Genomic DNA, 23,877 nt, shown 5'->3' on the forward strand with positions numbered 1-23,877 from the left:
AACACTTATGATGTTGTATGATGAGAGGAAGAGTGTGTGTTTGTGGATATTGAACTATCAGGAAGAGTACAGCAGAAAACTATTGTTTTTGCCTGCCCAGCATCCCAATTTTCCTTCATAACATTTCTTCCCCCAGGCTTGAGCCAAACAGTTCTAAAAGGGCTGAACCTATACTTCTCAGCTCAGCTGGCATGTAACCCAGACCTGAAGTGTTAATTTATTCCATCTCTCTGGCTCAATGAACGATTTAGGAAGGTTTATGCAATCCAAGTCAGATCAATAGAGTCAGCCACAGATTTTGATGGAATCATTGGGAAAGAGACACATTCTCTACACAGGGACTGCTTGGCTGATAGAAGGTAAATTTGCAGCTCTCAGGAAACAGCATGCCTCCTTTGTGGGGAGAAGGGTACTTGAGCCCAGGAAAGCAGAGTGAGAAAAAGCTAAGTCTCCTTTGCTTAGCCACTTGAGGAGGTGGGGTGGACATTTTTCTGGAGACCAGCACTTTATGAACATTCCCCCTGTGTTAGGGAGTTTCCTTCCTCCCCAAGTTAAAAGTCAGAAATCGTGCTTCCCTAGCTTCCCTTGTAGCTGGGCACAAGCATGTGACCCAGGCCCCACCAGACACTCTCATGAAACCCTCTGAGAAGAGACTAATGTGAGGGAGAAATGCCTTGTGGAAGCCATTTTTGCCAATGAGAGGGACAGCGCTGCCACTTGGCTTTCAGAGGCAAAGCTAGTGAGTTTCTGGTAACAGAGCTGGCAACAGCACTTGCCTCAGTGCTAGGAGGGAGTTGTGGGGGCAGTAGCTGTGTCCCAGGCTAGCTCTGATGCCTCTTGGCAATTCTGTGACCTACCAAATATCCTTTGATAAAATTTTTTTTTGACTGAACCAATCAATTAGATTTGTCACCTCCAACTAAAAAATCCTGATAATTATATAACAATCAATAAAAATCTATTTATAGAGATCGATAAATGAATGGCAATTCTGGGAGGTAGGCATTATTACTCCTATTGCACAGATGAAAAATAGCCCTAGGAGTATTAAGTGTATCCTGCCCAAGGTCATACAGCCAGTAAGTCCTGAAGCAGAGATTTTCATTCTAGTCTCTCTCTTTTTTTAATCTTCAAAGTTCACCTTTTTTTTAGTGTGGCATTTGAAACATGCTTTCAGAAATCATCTTGTGATGGAGAATAGATTGGCTTGCTCAGAATTCATCCCAATCTCCTTCTACTACGCCTTCCCATACTACAGAGGCTGGAAAGCTAAAACTGACATTTCCCATACTCATTTGCAACTAGGAATATGACTGAGCCTCCACCAATTAAATGTACTTACGTGAAAAGTGAATTTAGAACTGAGTCAAATAGGAGGGAAGGCAGGCCTTCATCCTGATGGTGCGAATCAGGTACACAAAGTTTGGCACCAACAACTGAGGCTGCAACTTTCTGATTCCTGAATTGGCAAAAGTAGTGAGATCTTGAAGCTGGCAGGTGGAACATGGGCTTCTTGATTACCCAGCTTCCTGAATGTTGAAGAGATAGACAGGTCAGCTCTGTGGTAGTCTTCTGAAAGTCATTCCTGGAAGCCCAGCCTAGAGCCTATTCCTCTAGCCCTTCTAATTGTGAGCATCCGATTGCTTGCCTCCAATCCTTTTCTGTTTAACTACTAGACTGGCTCCTATTATCTGTTTCTGAATCCTGTCTAATACAAGCACATATAGAAGTCAAGTACATCATAAGTAAGCAGCACTGAATACAGATTCTCATCTTTTCTCAGAGTCACAACTATAGGGGAAAATACATATTCAAAGTGAATTGAAATATTGAAATAAAAAGCACCATGGCCTTTCAATATTGCCATATTGTATCTCAAAAAACTGAGTGTATCAGTCAAGATACAGGATGGCAATAGATGGTTCATTCAGACTTGAATAAAGACCAATTTTTAAAGATATGCACAGAGCATAGAGAACCACAGGGTTATGCACCGCCCCTAGACCCGAAGTAGCAAGAGGAAAGAGTCTGTTATAGACTGAATGTTTGTGGTTCCCCAAAATTCATAGTGTTGCAATTCTAATGCCCAATATGATGATATTAGAGGTGGAGCATTTGGGAAGTAATTAGGTCATGAGGGTGGAGTCCTTGTGAATGGAATTGGTGCCCTTATAAAAGAGACCCCAGAGAGCTCTCTCGCCCTTTTTCCATCACATGAGGGTACAGCAAGAAGTCAGCAGTCTACAACCAGGGAGTGGATTCTCATCAGACACCAAATCTGTCAGCACACTGATCTCAGATTTCCAGGCTCCAGACCTGGAAGAAATAAATTTCTGTCATTCATAAGTCACCTAGTCTCTGGCATATTGTTACTGCAGCCCAAACAGACTAAGAGTTAGGTAGCGAGGATGCCTTCCAAGAGCTGTGACCTTGGTTGAGGGATGAAACTAGCTCACGGCGACCTCACAGGCAGGGAGCAGGGAGGGGGCAACCTCACACGCTGCCCTCCTTTCATCTTTCTGCCCATTCACTGAATCCACCTGCAAGTCAGAGGACAAGAGCCTGTGTTGTAGTCCTCACAGTACAACCTTCCATGTGGAGAACAATGGAGAGTCCATCAGAGGAGCAAATGAGAGACATCCAGTCCAGTGCAGCAAGTAAAAAATCATCAACACCCAGGGCAGTAAGAGATCATGAAGATTGTGGGTCAGAGTGTTTCGGTGCTACTGAATTTTTTAATGCTCACAGGTTGAGTGTATTCTTTCTTTTTAAAGATGGTCAATATAATCTGCTCTACATGATTTGAAGGCATTTTACTCCAGTTCCCACAGAGTGTCATACAGTGTGAGAAGTGGAAGGCACCTTAGAGATCTTGATGAACATTTCTCATTTCATAGAGAAATGAGTTTTCCTCAGACTTAGAGAAATGAAATAAAAGTCCTCCAAAGTCACATATCCAGAAACTTGCAGAACCAGGTGGCACACCCAAATCTAATGATGCCCAGTGCAGGGGGGCTTCTTCCACATTCTGCAGCTACAATCCTTGCTGGACACAAGTTATGCTCATGACAAAGTGCCAGGCTGTGATGTGGCCACAGTCTCAGTCTTGAGCATCCCTCTGCATTGGTTTTATTTTTCTCTTCATTTTGAACATTTACCTGAAAGGCTGAATTTCAAAGACACTTCTAAAAATAACTAAAAGATATGCAGGAGGAAATTAGCATAATGTATTTTATCTATAATTTACAGTGTGTAATCTAGAAACGTGCAACAAAGCAATGCTAGTAGTGCAGAGAAAATTCCCCTGGGATATTTGGTTCCATTTAAAAACACCTCAGTATGGGGGGATGTGGGAGCAGCAGCCTGTGACACACTTCCATCAGGGCAAAATGTTATTCTAGTGATTCACAGCGAGAGGCCTGACAAACACTTTGAGTCGATATAAAGGTTCTTGCCATCAGGATAAAATGAGAATTGCAGTGGGTGGTCCCATTCTAGCCTCATGTCTCCTTCTACTTCTGTCCTGGCTTAGGTGGTTGCCCTGGAAACAGTAGGGTGGCAAACAAAACCATTTGGAACAACTTTTAGGGAGCCTTATGCATGAAGGCCTAATTTTTATTTGCTGCTGTCTTTTTTCTCTTCTTAAAGGGTGACTTTTCCAAGGCTATCATTCTCTGAGAGGGTGTGCTCTTTGGACTACCTTGGAAGGTGATTCACTCTAAAGTCTTTGGCAAAGTCCAGTTGGAGGGCTGGCCAGAGTTTGGCAGATAGCAGGGGAAGGGGGCTTTATTTCTCATTATTCAGCTTTGGATCCCAACACAGATGGTCCTGATCTCCTCCTCCCCCACCTAAGAATTTTTCTAAAATGACACCCAAGTTTTTCTTGGCAGAAGTTATAATTCCTGGCAAACAGTTCATGCAGCTCTAATTATGATGACAGCTTTAATGGAGAAGATAATCATATTAAATGGTTCTTATTCAGTTCCATGTGATGAATTAGTGATTACCATGAAATGTGTTAAGCAGCCAAAAGTCAGGGAAAGGGATGATGTACTGAGCTACAAGTTGAGGTCTGAGGGATTCCAAAACTTGTGGGAGGTAGCACAAAATGACCTTTAAAGAGGAGATGCTGATTTTAATGTCTCTTGTGGCTCATATACTGAGTAAGAAACCCCCTTTTCCTAATGTGTCTGTTAAAGAAAAAATTATTCTGACACTTGTTAAAATGGCAAGTCTCCTTTACCAGGAGACTTTATTCAAGACTATTGCAATAGAAGCTGATTCTATTGCAATAGGAGAGAGATCAGATTCAACTCCCAATACAACAAAGACAAGCGGGCATTTATTAGACAAAGTGCAGAGTTGGGGGGGGTCAGTGGATAGAAAACTACCGATAGGAGGCATCAAGAGCACAGGGATTCTTTTTTAAGAGGATTCCTGCAAAAGGCTGGTCATGGACTTATACATCAACAGTGAGGGATGAGGGACTTGACCAGACTTGGGGGGGTGGGAGGGGGTGAGGTGGTTAGATATCAATGCTGGGGGTATTCTTGATAAACTTATTTAGCAGGATTCTTGTTAAAACTGGACTAGGCATGCCAAAGAAGGAGAGGGCCAAGATTGAAGCCTGAAAGTCTTTGTCAGTCCCTCCTCCTGATCAAGGAAGAGAGACATTCTTCTTTCCTCTGAACAATTTAAGTCCATTTCTTGCTCAGTCTCTTTTTGTTATAAGGACCAGCTGAACCATCTGCTGGGACTTGGGAGTAGAGGATATTTACTGGAGAGTGCAAATAATCAGGCATTAAATGTGGGAAATTTCTATGAAAATAAAAGAAAAATAAAGATTAAGGCTGAAGCAGACTATAAACCCAGTTTCTGAGTCCAAGGGGCAGCCAGTTGAGATTTCTAGATGCTGGGCTCGAAGCATCTTTAGGTGGTGAAATGAGGGTACGGTGATGATCTGGTAGATTTCTTAGGCTGCAGTTTGAATGTCTTGTGATGGTATAATATCAGGGTCATGGTTATTTCCCAGAGCAGAGCATGGAAGAAGTGGCACTTTTTATAAACTTCCTGAATGGCCTCCACAGCTGGAGCTCCAGGCTTAAAGGTTACCCATTATCCAGTGTCAGCTTGCAGGACAACCTAAGATCCCAGGAAGGATCCAGGCAGTCAGGTTTGAGTTCTTAGTGACACCAAGATAGCAGGTGGGAGAAAAATTGGAAACATTCCTTTGGACAGTTGTATAGCCAGATACTGGAGAAAATTAGGAGAACTGAGTATTTGGGAGGGACTAACAAAATGTGCAAGTTGGCAGGACTCAGTCCAGTCTGTAAGTATATAACAAAACCTCAAAGACAATCACTGGGACTAGAAGCTGATAGTCCACAAAGTTGTGCTATAGTTTTCATTGTAACATAAAATTTCTCTCTACACTCACCCTTTTTTTCACCAAAGTTAACCAAAGTAAGATTATTCTTGTTTACAAAATGAGTCTGGTCACATTAGATTCGGCCTATTATTTACATAAGTGTAGCAAGAAGAGTAACTGACCACATAGACCTTTGAAAGTTTGCTTTGCTGGAACTTTTCATAAAGAAACTCAAATTAGACTTTTAATAGTCTCTCAAGGCTAGGAAGCCAAGACAAGAATTTGCCACCAGATTTCACTTGCAGGATCTATAGATTTGGGGGAATTTCTCCGTGCTCTAGGTCCCCAAAATATCCTAAGCTTCCTGGGCCTGCCAGGAAGTAACCTTCCTTACTCACCGACAAAGCTGCGAACCCTGTAAGCCATACCAGCCCAGTTTTCCCAAAAGGGCTTTGTAAGCATCATCTCCATAAAGTCAGCCTTAGTTCCTTGAAACTATTTGGTCATAACTGATTCTATGCACATCAGTCTTAAATATGACATTCCACTCAGCCTCAGTTATATAACCAATGTTTCCAACTATGTCCTGTTCAAGGAGGAGAGATTCTTATTGGAACTTATGCAAATAATTATAGCACCATGAAAATAAGAATACTCAGGTAAGAGTTTCTGAATTCTGGAGTAATCAGGCAGGGAGAAAAGATAAATGTTTCATTTCTGTTTACAAAAAATATTATCTACCAAATTGTTGTGAGCTATAACTTAAAAGAAAAGAAAAAGGAATTCCTTAAATCCAGCAGCAATCTTCCAAACAAAAACCATAATCACCCTTCATCAGTTCATTCAGTTTTATGTAATTTATTCTTGTTCTGCTTGGTCTTGAGTTAGCAGTTTTATGAACCCATCAGTTTCTCCACCAAAGTTCTAGGCTGCTTTCTCAGTCAAATGGTATGGTCTTAAAGTAATTTAAGCACTGACATCAGAAGCCTACATCCCTGAGACCTGTTTTAGTCCTTTGCATGGGTCTCTTTCCATTCCTTTTTGTTAAAGATAAAGCACCCTGGCCTACAGCTAATTGCAAGTGCTTTCAGAGAAGACTCAGAGTAAAACAAAAACTGTCTACTAATGACAAAAGATTTTAAATGGCTAAAGATCTGAGGAGAATTCATCATAAAAATGATGCAATTGATAAGGGAATTTGGTTATTTCTGTGGTTTAGAACATTTAAAATAATAACTAGAATTATGACTGGTAACATTATACCAGAACATATCACGGACAGTGAGGGTATTGACAAACTTCATACAATTTCTGAAATGTTTGTATTAGTAATATTTTATCCATACAAATAAAACCTAGAGAAGGTTAAAGTATCTTTTATTTGACAATACTTTTCATGCAACTGAACATACCTAAACCTAATTGTTTCTTGGCATCTCTCTTTTTCAAAATAAAAGAAAAAAATCCTTTAAGATTTTGAAAGAGCCATCTGAGAAATCTCAAGTTCAGTTCAAGATCAAGATTTCATTTAGGATTTGATTCTGGGAGGACAAAATTGTCCAAAAGATCAAAAGGTTTGAATACTCGACTAAAAACAATCCCAGGTTACTATGAACAATACTTAGCTACCTATTTAGCCAAAGTTACAAGAAAAGAATTCAAAAGTAAATAGAGGACAGAACATGACTGTGAAAGTTTTTAAAAGTTAGCAGTTTTAGAAGTGAGAAGACTTGGGGATGCCTGGGTGGCTCAGTTGGTTAAGCGGCTGCCTTTGGCTCAGGTCATGACCTCAGGGTCCTAGAATGGATCCCTGCTTTGGACTCCATGCTCAGCGGGGAGTCTGCTTCTCCCTCTCCCTCTGCCCCTCTGCCTGCTTATGCTCTCTCTCTCTCAAATAAATAAATAAAATCTTTTAAAAAATTATCTCAATATTTAATGAATATTTGACATAGCATATCTCTAAGGTTGGAAGTTACAAAAAAGATTTTGGAAATTGTTTTTAGGCAAATATAACATTAGACAAAGCTAGCCCTCATCTCAAGTTATTTCCCTGTTAACTATTTTGTACAGTACATGCATGTTAGGCAAGTATCAAAAAAAAAAAAAAGAAATCACAAAAGCAAAGAAATCTAAAAATGGTTAAATACCAAATGCATACTTGTATTATACTTAATACTGATAACTCAGAAGACAGAGCTGTTCTTATTAAACAGTATTAAATTAGTCTTATTTACCAAAGATTTTCCCAAGCCACATAAACTTGAAAAGCATTTGGGTTAATTTCTATATTTCTGAGAGATTTAGGAATATTTAATTTATATAAGCACTTATTTATCTCTAAGCCAATTTATGAAACTTCTTCACAAGATTTTATAAATTTTTTTGGTAATACCATCTAGACATAGAAAAATATCACATATATATAACATACATATACAAACATAACTATATAATCATAAAGACAGATGCAAATAGAGATCCTGCTGCTTTCATTCTAACACTGTAGCCATGAGGGATGCCTAGGTGGCTCAGTTGGTTAATCATCTACCTGTGGCTCAGGTCATGATCCCAGGGTCCTGGGATCAAGCCCTGCATCAGGCTCCTTGCTCAGCAGGGAGCCTGCTTCTCCCTCTGCCTGCCATTATCCCTGCTTGTGCTCTCTCTCTCTCTCTGACAAATAAATAAATACAATCTTAAAAAAATAAAATAAAATTGTAGCCATGAGTCAGGTAAACATAGCAATAAAAAACTCACTGGTTTATATAAAATAATTGGCTCTTGTTTTTGATCCACTTTATATTTTTATCCCAAATTGTGTTTCTGACAGATGGAACAAGTTAAGGTTACCTGCTCAATTGACAGTTAATGCTTTTTATCAATATTTGTGGAGGAAACTTTTAAGATTTTGTTTTGCCCTGCACGTAGTTTCTTTGGGTGGTCCCTGGGTCTCCTGAGAGCCCCCAGTGGAGGACGGGGGACGTAAAGTTCAAAGTTCAAGTGACTGGAAGAAATTGAGGGGCTAGAATGGGAAAGAGAAAGTCTTGCAGGGGTGGACAGAGAGATGGAAGAGGTAGGGGCTTGAAGCCAGTCCTATCAATGGATTCAAAAGAATGGAGGACTGGAGGTGGTAAAAAGAAGAAGGAGGAATGGAAACAGTGCTGAGAGAGAAATCTTAGACAAACCAGTTTGGGGAAGTCATTGAAGTTCCCAATTATCCTTTGTAAAATTAGTCCAACAAAAAAGGAAGTAGAGAGCTAGTGCCATGGTGGTGGGACATATAGACATCAGGGGTATGAGAAGGTGGTTTCAGTCTATAGAGAAGATCCCTTGTTCTTCACTCATGATACCTTGCTAACAAAGAAGCCTGGGACTCTAACCCAGTCTCCATTTGCCTGGGACTCTAACAGAGTTTTTAGAGTAGAGGCCTCCAAAAGAGTCAGGAATTTGCCACTTCAAGAGTCAGGGAGTAAATTCCCACTCAGAAAGATCCAAGAAGACATCCATCCAGAAAGATGCTTGCTTAAACAGGCACTTTTCAACCAAAGAATCCTGGGACTCTAACCTAGCCTCAGAGGGTATACTCAGAATCTTAAGAATCAAAATCTGCCCTTACCATGCTTTAACAGTCTGTCATCCAGAGCAGTGGTTCAGGAGTTGTACTCACCATTGGATCCCTAATCAGTCAAGAGTGAAACAAAGTCTTTAGATGTGTATACTTGAGGTCCTGGAGGAGAGGTTCCAGGGGTCCAATGATGAATTTAATTCTGTACCAAGTCATGGCACCATAACTGTAAAAGAAAAGAATTATTCAGACACTTATTAAAATGGTAAGCAAGGGGTGCCTGGGTAGCTCAGTCAGTTGAGCATCTGACTCTTGATCTTGGCTCACATCTTGATCTCAGGATCATGAGTTCAAGCCCTGTATTGGGCTCCCCACTGGGCATGGAGCCTACTTAAAAAATAAAAATACATAGGGGTGCCTGGGTGACTCAGTCGTTAAGCGTCTGCCTTCGGCTCAGGTCATGATCCCGGGGTCCTGGGATCGAGCCCTGCGTCAGGCTCCCTGCTCAGCGGGAAGCCTGCTTCTCCCTCTCCCACTCCCCCTGCTTGTGTTCCCTCTCTCGCTGTGTCTCTCTCTGTCAAATAAATAAATAAAATCTTTTAAAAAATAATAATAAATAAATAACTAAATAAATAGGGGCACCTGGGTGGCTCAGTCATTAAGCGTCTGCCTTCGGCTCAGGTCATGATCCCGGGGTGCTGGGATCGAGCCCCACATTGGGCTCCTTGTTCAGCGGGAGCCCTGCTCTCCCTCTCCCACTCCCTCTGCTTGTGTTCCCTCTCTCTCTGTGTCAAATAAATAAATAAAAAATATTTAATAAATAAATAAATAAAATGGCAAGGAAGACTTTATTCAGGACAATTGCAATAAATGCACTGTAGTAGGGGAGAGATTACAGCAAAGACAACAGGGGATTTATAGCCAATAGGCAGAGTGAAGGGGTCAGTGGATGGAAAATTACTAAGAGGAGATTCAAGGGTAAGGGGATTCTTACTAAACGAACTTGATAGCATTCTTGCTAAAACTGGGATAAGGATGGGGACCAAGGTGGAGACCTCATAGAGAAAAGGGCTCAGAGAAGCCTGACTGAACTATGGTCAAAGAGAAAGTACGTCATGTCCACCACTAATACACATACTTTTACAGACAAAGGTAATGGAAAGGAAGGAAGGAAAGAAGGAAGAAAAGGCTTATAAAAGTGCCTTCTTAACTCAGACTATTTTGAGTGCTACCACATATTTGTTTGTGGGTGAGAAATTTGATCTTTCTCAATAGCCAAAAGATATTTAGGGCCAAGTCTTTAAAAATAAGGAGGGGATCAAATCGAGTTAACAGAGTTACAACTACAAAGCAATGAGCTGGCTTTTCTTGTGTGTGGTTTACAAATAGGTTGACCAAACTCGACCCCTTTTGCCTGGCACTCTCCCAGTTTGAGGACTGAAATCTCCCTCAGTTCCAGGTAAGCCAGGGAAGTTGACCTAAGGCTACTCAGTTTTAAAACTCAAGGTCCCACATCCTGAGAAACCCTTCAGTGCCAGACAAACTGAGACGGTTCATCATCCTGTGTGTAAAGAGAGCTCTGAAGGTACTTCAACAACAAGAAGTTCTGAAAGCATTTTCAGTCATGGCACATGACAAACTGGATGTCTGGCTTTCAATGTAAGGATTGGGTTTTGTTTGTTTGTTTGTTTTTAAGATTTTATTTATTTATTTGAGAGACAGCGAGAGAGCAGGAGCAGAGGGGAGGAGCAGATGGAGAGGGAGAAGCAGGCTCCCCACTGAACAGGGAACCCGATGCCGGGCTCGATCCCAGGACCCTGGGATCATGACCTGAGCCAAAGGCAGATGCTTAACTGACTGAGCCACCCAGGTGCCCCAGGAGTGTTTAAAAAAAAAAAAAAAGCCTCATTTGTTTAGTCACATATTATATAGGAAAATAAATATTCACCCTGATTCCTATTTAGTTAAAAGTATGTTTACTTAGCTACTTAAATGCAAATAAAAGCCCAAGAACCTCTCCACAAATGCTTGGCTGAACAAAGCTTGTTTACCAAATTAAAATACTTGTGTACAATTATGCATGTTTTCTTTTTAAATTAATATATCTCTTTATGTTTTGCTGCAAAATTCCTACTAGAAAAAAAGACATTCAAATTTGCTATTCATTCATCTGTTCAGCTACAGTAACTATAGTCGTTAGGTGTGGGAACCAAAGTGTGTGTACATGTGTGTGGTCTTCCATGGGGAAGAGACCTTCTTTACCCTTGTTGTCTCCAAACTCTAATTTATCTGTACTTTCACTCATTTTCCCAAAGGGTGTGTTGTTCCTTTAGAAGGCTTTTTTTTGGTGGGAGAATGCTAGAGGTGGATAAAGAGGATTAGATGATAGCAAAATCTTGCTCAGAAAGCTCTGTTGTTGCTGTTCTGCTCTGATTAGTAAAAAACACCTTAGAGTGACATTAGTTTATCCTTTCAAAATCTACCTTATATGCTTTCTATATGTTTTCCCATTTGTGTGAGGACCTCTCTCCCTAACAAGTGGTGGTCAGGAAAGCTGGGAGGGGATGTGGTAGCTGGGACCCTGTCACTTGTCTAAGGGTCCCTGGAGCTGAAGAGGAAGAGATTCCAGAGGAAGCAACTTAGAGAGAGGCTGAATTAAAAACTACTTAATGCCAAAGCATCTAAATATGAGGACAAACTGGGAAAACCACTGAAAACGAGGAGGTTAGAAATAGAGTGTGCAAGCAGAAACGAAAAATTAAGGTAGCTGCCTGATGGCAGTGGACATTTTAACCAGGACTTGCTCTTCTTCCACTCTGCATTCTACTAGACTCCATTGTCCAGTGTGGGTGACTACAAAGACTTACCTGTTCAGGGTTCTGAGTGTGGGGGAGGGAATTTCCTGTGTTTGGTTCTCTAACTTGCTTCCCTTCTCATGGTCAAAGTACCAGAGCTGGCTGTGGTACTGCTGGGAATCCAGAACCTTTCAAAAGATTTTTGGGTCTTCCAGCTTGGTTGTCAGGGTAAACTGATGGAGTTCTGCGTTGAAGGCAGGGTGTGTGGGAGCTGGGCTAGTGGAGCTGGTGGAAAGAGACCATCTCTCCTTTTACTATTGAAAGGAGCAACCAGAAGACAGCTAGGACAATTTCACATCATCACAGTTACTAATTTGTAATACTAATACTGTCTCAGGCTTCCTCCTACATTCCTGCTTGGCTTCTTCTTAGTCTGCTGGCTTCTCCTGCTCATTCCTGATTTTTAACTCTGTCTAAACCTCTTCTGTTCTTTAAATATGTTCACTCATTTTGGAGGAGATTTATCTAGTCCCATGGCTTTCATTTCCTTCTCCCTGTCAATAATTCCCAGATCTATATATTCTTCAGTCCTGATATTTCCCCTGAGCTCCAGACTTAACAAACATATCATGCCACCTACTTGACATTTCCATTAGATGTCTAAGTAGAATTTCAAGTCGAACATTTTTTTTATTTTTTTATTACTTATTTATTTATATATTTGAGCGAGAGAGAGAGAGAAACAGCAACAGCATGAGAGGGGAGAGGGTCAGGGGAGAAGCAGGCTCCCCGCTGAACCAGGAGCCCGATGTGGGACTTGATCCCAGGACTCTGGGATCATGACCTGAGCCGAAGGCAGTCACTGAACCAACTGAGCCACCCAAGCACCCTTGAACATTTTTTTTAAATAGAACTGGATTTTATCTCCCAAACCTGTTCTCCCACAGTTTCCTCCACTGCAGCTACTGGCTTTACCATTCATCTATGCTATGGTCTGAATGTGTCCCCGCAAAACTCATATGTCAAATCCTAACCCCCAAAACTGATGGTATTAGTGGGTGAGGCCTTTAGGAGGTGCTTAAAAACACTGATGAATGGGAATAGTGCCATTATAAAAGAGCTCCAGAGACATCCCTAACCCCTTCCACCATGCGAGGACACAGCGAGAAGGGCTGGCTATGACCGTGGGGCCCAGGAAGAGGGCCCTCACCAGAAGGTAACCAGGCTGGTGCCATGATCCGGACTTCCAGACTCCTGGACTATGAGCAATAAGTTGTTGTTGTGTAAAGATACCCATTCTGTGGTATTTTGTTATAGAAGCCTGAATGGACTAAGAAAATACAATACCTCAGAATGTAAACTTAAAGCCCATTCTTAACCACTTTATTCTCCTTACACCTAGATATCATACAAATCCAATTGTGTGGGTCCCTATATGTGCCTGATGGCTAGGGCTGGGTGTCCTCAGAATTCCCAGCCAGATGATTTCCAGGATTAGTGCTATAAGTCTTCACTCATGGTTCTATGCTTTCCAGGATTGGGTATGAAATGGTAAACCCAAAGTGCTTGAAAAAGATGACACTGATGCAAACTGAGTCTCTGCATTTATCTTAGCCACTTTAGTCTCTATGACAAGTGATCTTTGTTCCCAAGAAGGATGAGCAATTGAATTTTTCCAATAGCCAATTTCCCAGGGAAGGAAGTGGAGGCATGAGGGTTGGGTCCTCTTGGGGTCTAATGTTTCCAGTTTGAATGGTTGGAGACATTCATATGGGTTGGGCCAGGTCAGGTAGGCTAGTGGAAGGTTGGAGGAATTAAGCAAGGCTTATTGGAAAGCTGCATCTCCCTCTGAGGATGAAAAAAGGCCTCTTTCCCTTTTGAAAGTATGTTATTCCAACAGTCAAGGAAAAGAAATGTGTAATGAATTTTGTAATAAATCCCAGGAATTGCTAAATATATGTAATGAACCATGTGGGCTCTTACTGTAGGACCATGAACACTTGAAGCACAATGCAGATGTCTTGGCTGTACAGAATACAACCCAGAAATTCCTCCATTTTCTTGAACATGTACTTTTCAGCATTGGCCTGCAGGTGGGGCTGTAGCCCACAGAGGGACTACATGTTCTACAGTATGGCAAGGGACTGATGGGATGTTAGATCCAGATAAGTAATTAGGGTATTGCCCAAGTAGATCTTGCCTCCTTGATTCCAGATGTGATTCATTCAGCACAAGAAGATGACTAAGGCACTGCACAGTCCAAATGACACCATAATCTGACAGAGTGAGCCTCTCCCATTGTTCTCAAAGCTTTTGGACCAGTACACGGAAGTATCTACAACCTCCTCCATGTCCAGGTAGGTGATAAGAGAAAAACTGCCTTCTGGATAAGCCCCAATGAACTGCCCATGTGAAGTTGCTAGTGCCTTTGAAGAAAGGACATCTATCTATGAGTAAAGTGGCCAATTCTCTCATAATGCTCCTTCCTAGGCTCAAAACAGCAGGTTAGCATCCCCACTCCACCTCCTGCCATGTCGTCCACCTCTGCTAAAGCTTGTGAAAAATATTGTTGCCCATAACTGGCTTGGCAGGAAGGCAAACTTATTTGGAGTAGGGTCACAAATTCATTCACTTTGCCCTTAGATGTGCAAAGAAAATGCAGCTTCTTTATTTCCTTGTAATACATCTGCTCATCCACAGAGAACCAGGAAAAAGAACCCTACATTTATCCCATTCAGTTAAATTTAGTTCAGTTCAATAATTCAGATAACCCCTTTATGTGAATTCTCTTTCATTTCTTTAAGTAAAATGGTAAATCTTTCAAGTTTTCTCTTCATCTCTTTGTGTCCTTCAAGATAGCATCTGTGTGTATTGGGGTCTATAAGGGTTTAGATGACCCATAGCAGCAGAGATGAGATCATCTGGATCTTCACTGGTGAATAGTGGAGTGGTTGGATTTTCTGTTCCTTGGACTGGTGACCACTAAAGTATAGTTTTTCTAGTGTAGCTTTTCTCTCTCTCTCTCTCTCTTTAAGATTTTATTTATTTGTCAGAGAGAGGAGAGAGCACAAGCAGGGGGAGTGGCAGCCAGAGGGAGAAGCAGGCTTCCCGCTTAGCACGGGGCCTGATGCGGGACTCAATCCCAGGACCCTGGGATCATGACCTGAGCCAAAGGCAGACGCATAATGACTGAGCCACCCAGATGTCCCTCTGGTGTGGCTTTCTGAGATGAAGTACTACCTATCTCTGAAATCTCTAGTTCTGGCCTTCTCAAAGTTCATATTCAGCTACCTTTTTGTTTTGACCAGAGTCCTCCAAAGTACTTCTGTGCTCTCAAAACACATGGAACTTGCTGGGTCACTTGTACACCAGGTCATGTGAGCCTAGGAGGGAGCTCAAGCTCATCTATCAACTCACCTCCCACTACACCTCCTCAGTGTCATTCCTAGCCAAGACTCTGACCTTTGACCTTGCTTCTGCTCTGTCTTCCTTATTCCATAATCCTTTAGAACTGGAAGGGGCAGTCTTTAGACAATTCATTCGTCCATGTAATATTTCCCTTGTAGGCTACAGAAATGAGACTCATGGCTTAGCTTCCATAGTTAGAAAGGATATCTTCTCTACACTTAAGAAAAAACACTGTGATTTGAGTTCCCCTATCTAGTTCTAGATATGCCTTAAATCTGAAAGCCTAGTTTTAAGTCTTGATGTAGAGTCAGTACAAAATATAACCAAAGTCTCAAAGGTCAGAAATTACTTTGTTCTATAGCTACACACTGTCAAGTATGGTAGCCAGTAGCCCCATATGGTTATTTAACTTTAAATTTAAAATAATTAAAATTAATTAAAATTTAGAAATACAGGTCCTCATACTAGCCACATTTCAAGTTCTCAGTGGCCACATGTGGCTAGTGGCCACCATATTGGACAGCAAGAATATAGAATACTAACATCATTGTTAATGTAATGAAAATTCTATTGGATGGCTATTCTAGAGTTGAACCACTTCCCTTTCCTGAAGCACTAAGATACTTTATGGAGAAGGAAGCTTCCCATAACCTAAGTTTTACAGGATATGGCACTACATCTAAAAAAATATTTTTAAATAATTACTCCTACTAGTTGTTGCCCAGGACTCCTAAGAGGTTGGGTTAGTCAATAAGTCCCACCTACTTCTCCAAGAGTCAGTGACGTTCTCTGTTTCTCCTAAGGAGAGGGTACATAGTTTGTGGAGCTTAGTGCAAATTCAAAATTTTTAAATTTTATTCAAAGTTATTTTAAAATGTCAAGATAGCAGTAACAGAGTATTAATGCAGTTACTGACTTCTCTGAGTGAGGGGCCAGTATAACTGCATAGGTCTCACACCTAGGAAGCTGGCTTTGTTCAAGATAATCGTACCTAAAAAAGAAATCAAGGCAGCCCTGTAGGCTCACTGGGGAATTTGCTCATGAGTGGCAATGCCAGGGACCACAGCTGGGCCAGGGCTGGCCATGCTCAGACGTTAATTCAGACAGCTGCCCAGGGAATGCCTGTAAATGGAGGGAGCCACCTAGCCAAAAGGAAGCGACAGGAAATAAGGGCCCCAACATGTTGTATTGGAAAGCCCAATGCTCGAAGGTCTTGGCATGTCAACTGCTTCCAGCTGGGTATGTTTCCAACCAAACCAGGGCCATGTGCAGCCAGGAAGGCTGAGATTTGTCATGACCATCATTTTAGAAGCTACTGGAGGACAGGGGAAAGGCCACACACCCAGAAACTTCAGCTTTCCTGCTTGGACAGTTGATGTATGGTATCCAGGAACTTGTGCACAGGGGAGGTCTTCCCTGCCTCAATCTGAGAGACAAGGGGATTTGAGGAAAGGCCAGAACAACAGTCACTCAAAACTTCAAAAATGAATCATCAATGCCAAGGAGTAAGATGGAAAAAAAAATAATCTACTTGTAAGTTGGCTAAGCAGAAGCTGAGGAAAACAGACAAAAACTGAAAGATCTGAGGTGGAAGGTGAGACTTGGAACCTGTAAACATTCTGTAAGATAAGTTAATTAGCTCCCACAGCTTCTTAGAGTATAGCAGATTGGTACCTACAGGGAAATGCTGGTTAAAATTTAGTAAAAAATAATTTTTTAACAAACAGCTGAGCTCAAAAGGAAAAAAAAAAAGTCTCAGAATAAAAAGAGAAAAAAAAGCCATAGTGGTTTCAGTGTGAGTTGACCCTCTGATTCACTTGATGGTCTACATAGTTCTTGTTCAAGGTTTTCTTCAGGTGTCTTTGTCTGTCATATTGATCCCCCATCTTGGGCAAAGACCTGGCCCTGAGCCCAGCCCAGGCTCTTGGCCACCCTCTCTGTTCAAGCTTAGAAGCTGAATAAAGGATCTCCCTGAGCTTCCTGAAACACAGATTCTGGGGACCCAAGTAATGTCCTTGAATGAAGACCCTTAAAGTATGAAAAGAGTAGAAAAGTCCAACCACTCAGCCTGGGAAAGCAGTAGGGAAGCTTGTGGTTTTAATTTCTCAAAAGGGACTTTTAAATTTTTATCCTAACCCTAGGCAGATAGCAAAGTTCTAGTAGAGAGTAAAGAGGAAAATACTTTTTTTTTTTTTAAGATTTTATTCATTTATTTGAGAGAGAGAGAGAGCACATGAGAGGGGGGAGGGTCAGAGGGAGAAGCAGACTCCTTGCTGAGCAGGGAGCCCGATGTGGGACTCGATCCCGGAACTCCAGGATCATGACCTGAGCCGAAGGCAGTTGTCCAACCAACTGAGCCACCCAGGCGCCCAAGAGGAAAATACTTTTAAAACTAGATCAACCTAGGGGCGTCAGTTAAGCGACCGATTCTTGGTTTTAGCTCAGGTCATGAGATGAGCCCTCCATTGGGCTCTGTACTCAGTGTGGAGTTGGCTTGAGATTCTCTCCGTTTCCCCCTGCCCTCCCCCTCTGCCCCTTCTCCCATGTTCTCTCAACCTCTCTAGTAAATAAATAAATAAAATAAAATAAAATAAAAAACTAGATCAACCTAATAGAAAGTAGAGAAGAAAAAAATCAAAATTAAAGAATGGTAAATAGAAAACAACATAATGGTAGAGAAAAGTCCAAACAGGTCAATAATCAAAGTATATAAATATTAATATATTGATCTTGCCTACTAAGAGACAGAGATTCTCATAAGGACTTTTAAAAATTCAACCATGTACTGCTTATTAAGAGACACACCTAAAACATGATGGAGAGATCATTATGTAAGTGGTAACATGTACTAAAAATTTAATAAAAATTAAACAAATATAATAATATCAATATCAATTTTTTAACTTTCAGTCAAAAGGAGGGTTATTATATGAAGATACAAGGATAAATAGAATAATTCACATTGAATAAATAGTCATTTGGAACCTCAAATGTGTTTTTGTGTGGGGGGTATATGTGTGTGTAAATCAAAAATCATAGTTGTAGAAGACATAAACAACATAAGTAATCCTACACCCAAAATTCAAAATACACATTATTTCTAGCACACATGAAACATTTATAAAAACTTACTGTAATATGTCAAAAAGCAAATTCCAAATGAATACTAATGACCCAAAATCATATAAAACATGTTCTCTGATAACAATGAGATAAAATTAGAAATCAATATAATAGCTACACTGTCCTATTCATGTTAGAAGCTTCTAAATATAGGGCACCTGGGTGGCTCAGTTGGTTAAGATCTGCCTTCAGCTCAGGTCATGATCTCAGGGTCCTGGGATTGAGACCCACATTGGGCTCCCTGCTCAGCGGGGAGTCTGCTTCTCCCTCTCTCTGAACCCCTCCCCCCTGCTCCTTTTCTCTCACTCTCTCTTTCCGTCTCTCTCAAATGAATAAATAAAATCTGTTAAAAAAGCAGCTTCTAAATAATTATTAAGTAGGAGAGAGAAATTAATGAAAATTACCAAATGCCCAGATAATGAAAACACTAGTACCAAAATGTGTGGTACGCAATTTAAGCAATATTCAGTAGGAAATTTAGAGCTTTAAATGCATATAAGAGAAGAGAAGGAAGCATATACCTCAAAAGCTAATTAGAACAGAGAATGCAAAAGAAAAGAAATAATAACAAAAAGAAGAGAAAGAGATGAAAGGAGAGAAATCAATAAGGAATCAATAGACCCAAAGCAGGAAAGAATGTCCAATGGCAAAAAGACAGTCTCTTCAACAAATGGTGTTGCGAAAATTGGACAGCCACATGCAGAAGAATGAAACTGGACCATTTCCTTACACCACACACAAAAGTAGACTCCAAATAGTTGAAAGACCTAAACATGAGACAGGAGTCCATCAAAATCCTAAAGGAGAACACAGGCAGCAACCTCTGTGACCTCAGCCGCAGCAACTTCTTCCTAGAAACATCACCAAAGGCAAGGTAAGCAAGGGCAAAAATGAACTACTGGGATTTCATCAAGATAAAAAGCTTTTGCACAGCAAAAGAAACAGTCCACAAAACCAAAAGACAACCGACAGAATGGGAGAAGATATTTGCAAATGACATATCAGATAAAGGGCTAGTATCCAAAATCTATAAAGAACTTATCCAACTCAAAACCCAAAGAACAAATAATCCAATCAAGAAATGGGCAGAAGATATGAACAGACATTTTTCCAAAGAAGACATCCAAATGGCCAACAGACACATGAAAAAGTACTCAACATCACTTGGCGTCAGGGAAATCCAAATCAAAACCTCAATGAGATACCACCTCACACCAGTCAGAATGGTTAAAATTAGACAAGTCAGGAAATGACAGATGTTGGTGGGGTTGGGGAGAAAGGGGAACCCTCCTACACTGTTGGTGGGAATGCAAGCTGGTGCAACCACTCTGGAAAACAGTATGGAGTTTCCTCAAACAGTTGAAAATAGAGCTACCATACGATCCAGCAATTGCACTACTGGGTATTTACCACAAAGATACAAATGTAAGGATCCGAAGGGGTACGTGCACCCCGATGTTTATAGCAGCAATGTCCACAATAGCCAAACTGTGGAAAGAGCCAAGATGTCCATCGACAGATGAATGGATAAAGAAGAGGTGGTATATATACACAATGGAATATTATGCAGCCATCAAAAGGAATGAGATCTTGCCATTTGCAATGATGTGGATGGAACTGGAGGGTGTTATGCCGAGTGAAATAAGTCAATCAGAGAAAGACATGTATCATATGACCTCACTGATATGAGGAATTCTTAATCTCAGGAAACAAACTGAGGGTTGCTGGAGTGGTGGGGGTAGGAAGGATGGGGTGGCTGGGTGATAGACATTGGGGAGGGTATGTGCTATGGTGAGTGCTGTGAATTGTGCAAGACTGTTGAATCACAGATCTGTACTTCTGAAACAAAAAATGCAATATATGTTAAGAAAAAAAAAAGAAGAAGATAGCAGGAAGGGAAGAATAAAGGGGAGTAAGTCGGAGGGGGAGACGAACCATGAGAGACTATGGACTCTGAAAAACAAACTGAGGGTTCTAGAGGGGAGGGTGGTGGGGGGATGGGTTAGCCTGGTGATGGGTATTAAAGAGGGCACATTCTGCGTAGAGCACTGGGTGTTATGCACAAACAATGAATCATGGAACACTACATCAAAAACTAATGATGTAATGTATGGTGATTAACATAACAATAAAAATTAAAAAAAAAAGAAGAAGGAATCAATAGACCCAGAAGCCCGTTCTTTCTGAAGACTAATAAAATAGGCAAACCTGGCAAAATCGATTGACAGAAAAAGTGAAAAAGTGGGGGAAAAGGGACATGACTACAAATAGTCAAAGTTTTTAAAGGCCCTAGAAAATACAATGAATATCATTACACAAATAAATTTGACAACTTAATGAAATGGACAGTTCTTTAGAGATATAAAAAATCAGTAAAATTGACTTGAAAAAGAAATGGCAATCTTCATATTTATTTATACCCATTAAATAAATTGAATCTGTAATTTTAAAAAGTTGTACCCATTAAGTATGTCTCCTCAGGCAAGAGAAACAAAAGCAAAAATTAACTATTGGAATTATTCCAAAATAAAAAGCTTTTGCACAGCAAAGGAAACCATCAGCAAAACAAAAGAGCAACCTGCTAAATGGGAGAAGATATTTGCAAATGATATATGATAAAGAGTTAATGTCCAAAATATATGAACTTATACAACTCAACACCAAAAAAACAATCTAATTAAAAGTGAGCAGAGGACCTGAATAGACATTTCTCCAAAGAAGACACAAAGACGGTCAACAGATAAATGAAAAGATGCTTGACATCACTCATTACCAGAGAAATGCAAATCAAAGCCACAATGAGATATCACTTCATACCTGTCAGAATGGCTGAAATCCAAAACACAAGAAACAACAAGTATTAGTGAGGACATGGAGAAAAAGGAAACCTCCTGCACTGTTGGTGGGAATGAAAATTGGTGCAACCACTGTGGAAAACAGTATGGGGGTTCCTCAAGACATTAAAAATAAAAATATCATATGATCCAGTAATTCTACTACTGGGTATTTATCCAAGGAAAATGAAAATATTAATTCAAAAAGATATATGCATCCCTATGCTCCCGGAAGCATCATTTACAATAGCCAAGATATGGAAGCAAGCCAAGTATCCATTGACAGACAAGTAAATAAAGAAGATGGGGCATATATATACAATGGAATGTTACTCAGCTGTAAACAAGAATGAAATCATGCCATTTGCAACAACATGGAAGGACCTAGAGGGGAATACACTAAGTGAAGTAAGACAGATACGATTTCACTTATATGTGGAATATAAAAAAAACAAAACAAAGGAATAAACATACAAAAGCAGAAACAGACCCATATACAAAGAGAATACAATGAATACAATACAAAGAGAACAAACTGATGGTTGCCAGAGGGGAGCAGAGGTAGGAGGATGGGCAAAATGAATGAGGGGGATTGGGAGGTATAGGTTTCCAGTTATGGAATGAATAAGTCACCAGGATATAAGGTACAACATACAGAATATAGTCACTGGTATTATAATAGTGTTGTATGATAACAGACAGTAGCTACATGGGATGAGCATAGCATAACATATAAATTTGTTGAATCACTATATCACCTGAAACTAATATAACAGTTTATGTCAACTATACTTCAATAAAAAAAACAAAACTGTAACCATTAAAAAAAGCACCATGCTAACCAAGTACTTACCTCCATAGGTGAGTTTAACCAAATCTTCAAAATTTATTTCCTGTATTAGACAGTCTTTTTCAATGAAGAGATAGAAGAGATCTTTGCTTCATTTTATAAGTATACTTTTGATACCCAAACTGCACAAAGACAATATGAAAAAAGAAAGTATTTAGTTATTCTTACTTTTGAACACATGCATAAATATTTTAAAATATTACCTAACTGAATTAAGTAATGCATTTAAAACACATCATAATAGACAAGGTACAAAGCAAATATAATAAGATGTTAATTGTAGACTCTGAGTGGTTGATGTATGGGTGTTCACTGTGCAGGCCCACTTTTCTCGTTTATAATTTTTCATTTGAAAACCTTAGGAAAAGTAAGAAATAAAATCTTTGTACATCTGTAACCTCTAAAAGCATATCAGGACAGAATCCCAAGGATGACTAAAAATCTGTCAATGTAATTCACCTCATTAGTACAAATGAGAAATTTATAAAAGTACAATTTATGGGGGTACCTGGGTGGCTCAGTAAGTTAAACGTCTGATTCTTGGTTTCTGCTCAGGTCACGATCTCAGGCTCATGAGATCGAGCCCCACCCCCCTCCCCAGTCAGGCTCGGACTCAGCATGGAGTCAGCTTGGGATTCTCTCTCTCTCCATCTGCCCCTCCCCACACTCACATTCTCTTTCTCAAATAAATAAGTGTAATTTATGGAAAAAAGAAAAACTACTGGCAAGCTGAGAATGGACTACAACCTCATCATCCTGATAAAGAGTGTTGTAGGCTTGGGCTTGGCTATTAGTGGCAGAAAACTCCAAAACTATATAGAATTTTACTTCTCTCTCATATAAAAGACTAGTTAGGTAGCCCAGAGGCAAGTTCCTTCTATCATATTATGTTTTGTGTGATCTTTATTCCTAAGATTACTTCAAGTCCAATATATTGCTCCACCTCCAGTCATCACATCTGCATTCCAGGCTGCAGGAAGTAGAAAAGGGGAAAGTGGTTATGTTTCCCCTTTAGGATACACTGAAATTTGCACGTATGACTTCCACTTACATCCCCATGGCAGAAACTAAGTTATGTGCCCTCACGTAGTCGAAGATGGCTGGGAAATGCAGGCATTTTCTTGGCAGACATGTCCTCAGATAGAATTTAAAAATTCTGGGGTGCCTGGGTGCCTCAGTCAGTTAAGTGTCCGACTCTTGATTTCAGCTCAGGTCATGATCTCAGGGTCGTGAGACTGAGCCTTGGAGCCTGCTGAAGTTTCTTTCCCTCTCTCTTTGCTCCTCTCACCCCTAAAAATATTAAAGATTCTACTCAGAAAAAAGGAGAGAACCTATTCTTGGGGGGAGGGAGGGCACCCAGCAGTCTCTTCCACATGTATCTATCAGAAACCTCTAGAAAACATGATACTTAGTGGTAAAACATTACGCATGTGCTCTTTAGAGTCAGGAACAAGTCAAGAGTACCTGTTATCACAGCTTCTCTCTCTTTTTTTTTTTAAGATTTTTATTTATTTATTTGACAGAGAGAGAAAGCAGGGGAGGGCCAGAGGGAGAAGCAGGCTTCTGGCTGAGCAGGGAGCCCGATGTGGGCTCGATCCCAGGGCCCTGGGATCATGACCTGAGCTGAAGGTAGAAGCTTAACAACTGAGCCACCCAGGGGCTCCTCATAACTTCTTGTAGTGAGTCCTAGCCAATGTGATACTTAAAAAGAAAGAGGAGGAGGAGGAGGAGAAGACGAGGGGGAGGAGGGGAGGAGGAGGAAAGAAAGAAAAATTTTCTTATTTGCAGACCATAGGATTATTCACATAGAAATTGCATAGGGAGAAAGAAAGAGAGGATGAAAGCAAGAAAAGGAAGAAAGGAAGAAGGAAAGAAGGGAAAGAAGAGAAGGAAGGAAGGAAGGAAGGAAGGAAGGAAGGAAGGAAGGAAGGAAGGAA

At 40.5% G+C, this 23,877-nt stretch overlaps 1 long non-coding RNA gene across 1 annotated transcript in view; it reads right to left on the bottom strand.

Moving 5' to 3' along the window:
* The window catches only part of LOC112833148 (uncharacterized), a 97,351-nt gene that overhangs the window by 15,758 nt on the left and 57,716 nt on the right, over positions 1 to 23,877 (bottom strand). Inside the window, exons 2-4 of the long non-coding RNA XR_003210561.2 lie at positions 21,944 to 22,062; positions 9,033 to 9,156; positions 1,343 to 1,529 (exon numbers count right to left, since the gene is read on the bottom strand). This is a non-coding gene — a long non-coding RNA (uncharacterized lncRNA). The remainder of the gene's footprint in view (positions 1 to 1,342; positions 1,530 to 9,032; positions 9,157 to 21,943; positions 22,063 to 23,877) is intronic.

Source organism: Callorhinus ursinus, unplaced genomic scaffold (assembly GCF_003265705.2).
Source record: "Callorhinus ursinus isolate GAN/ISIS: 27379988/994484 unplaced genomic scaffold, GSC_fseal_2.0 scaffold25, whole genome shotgun sequence".
Classification (NCBI taxonomy): Eukaryota; Metazoa; Chordata; class Mammalia; order Carnivora; family Otariidae; genus Callorhinus; species Callorhinus ursinus.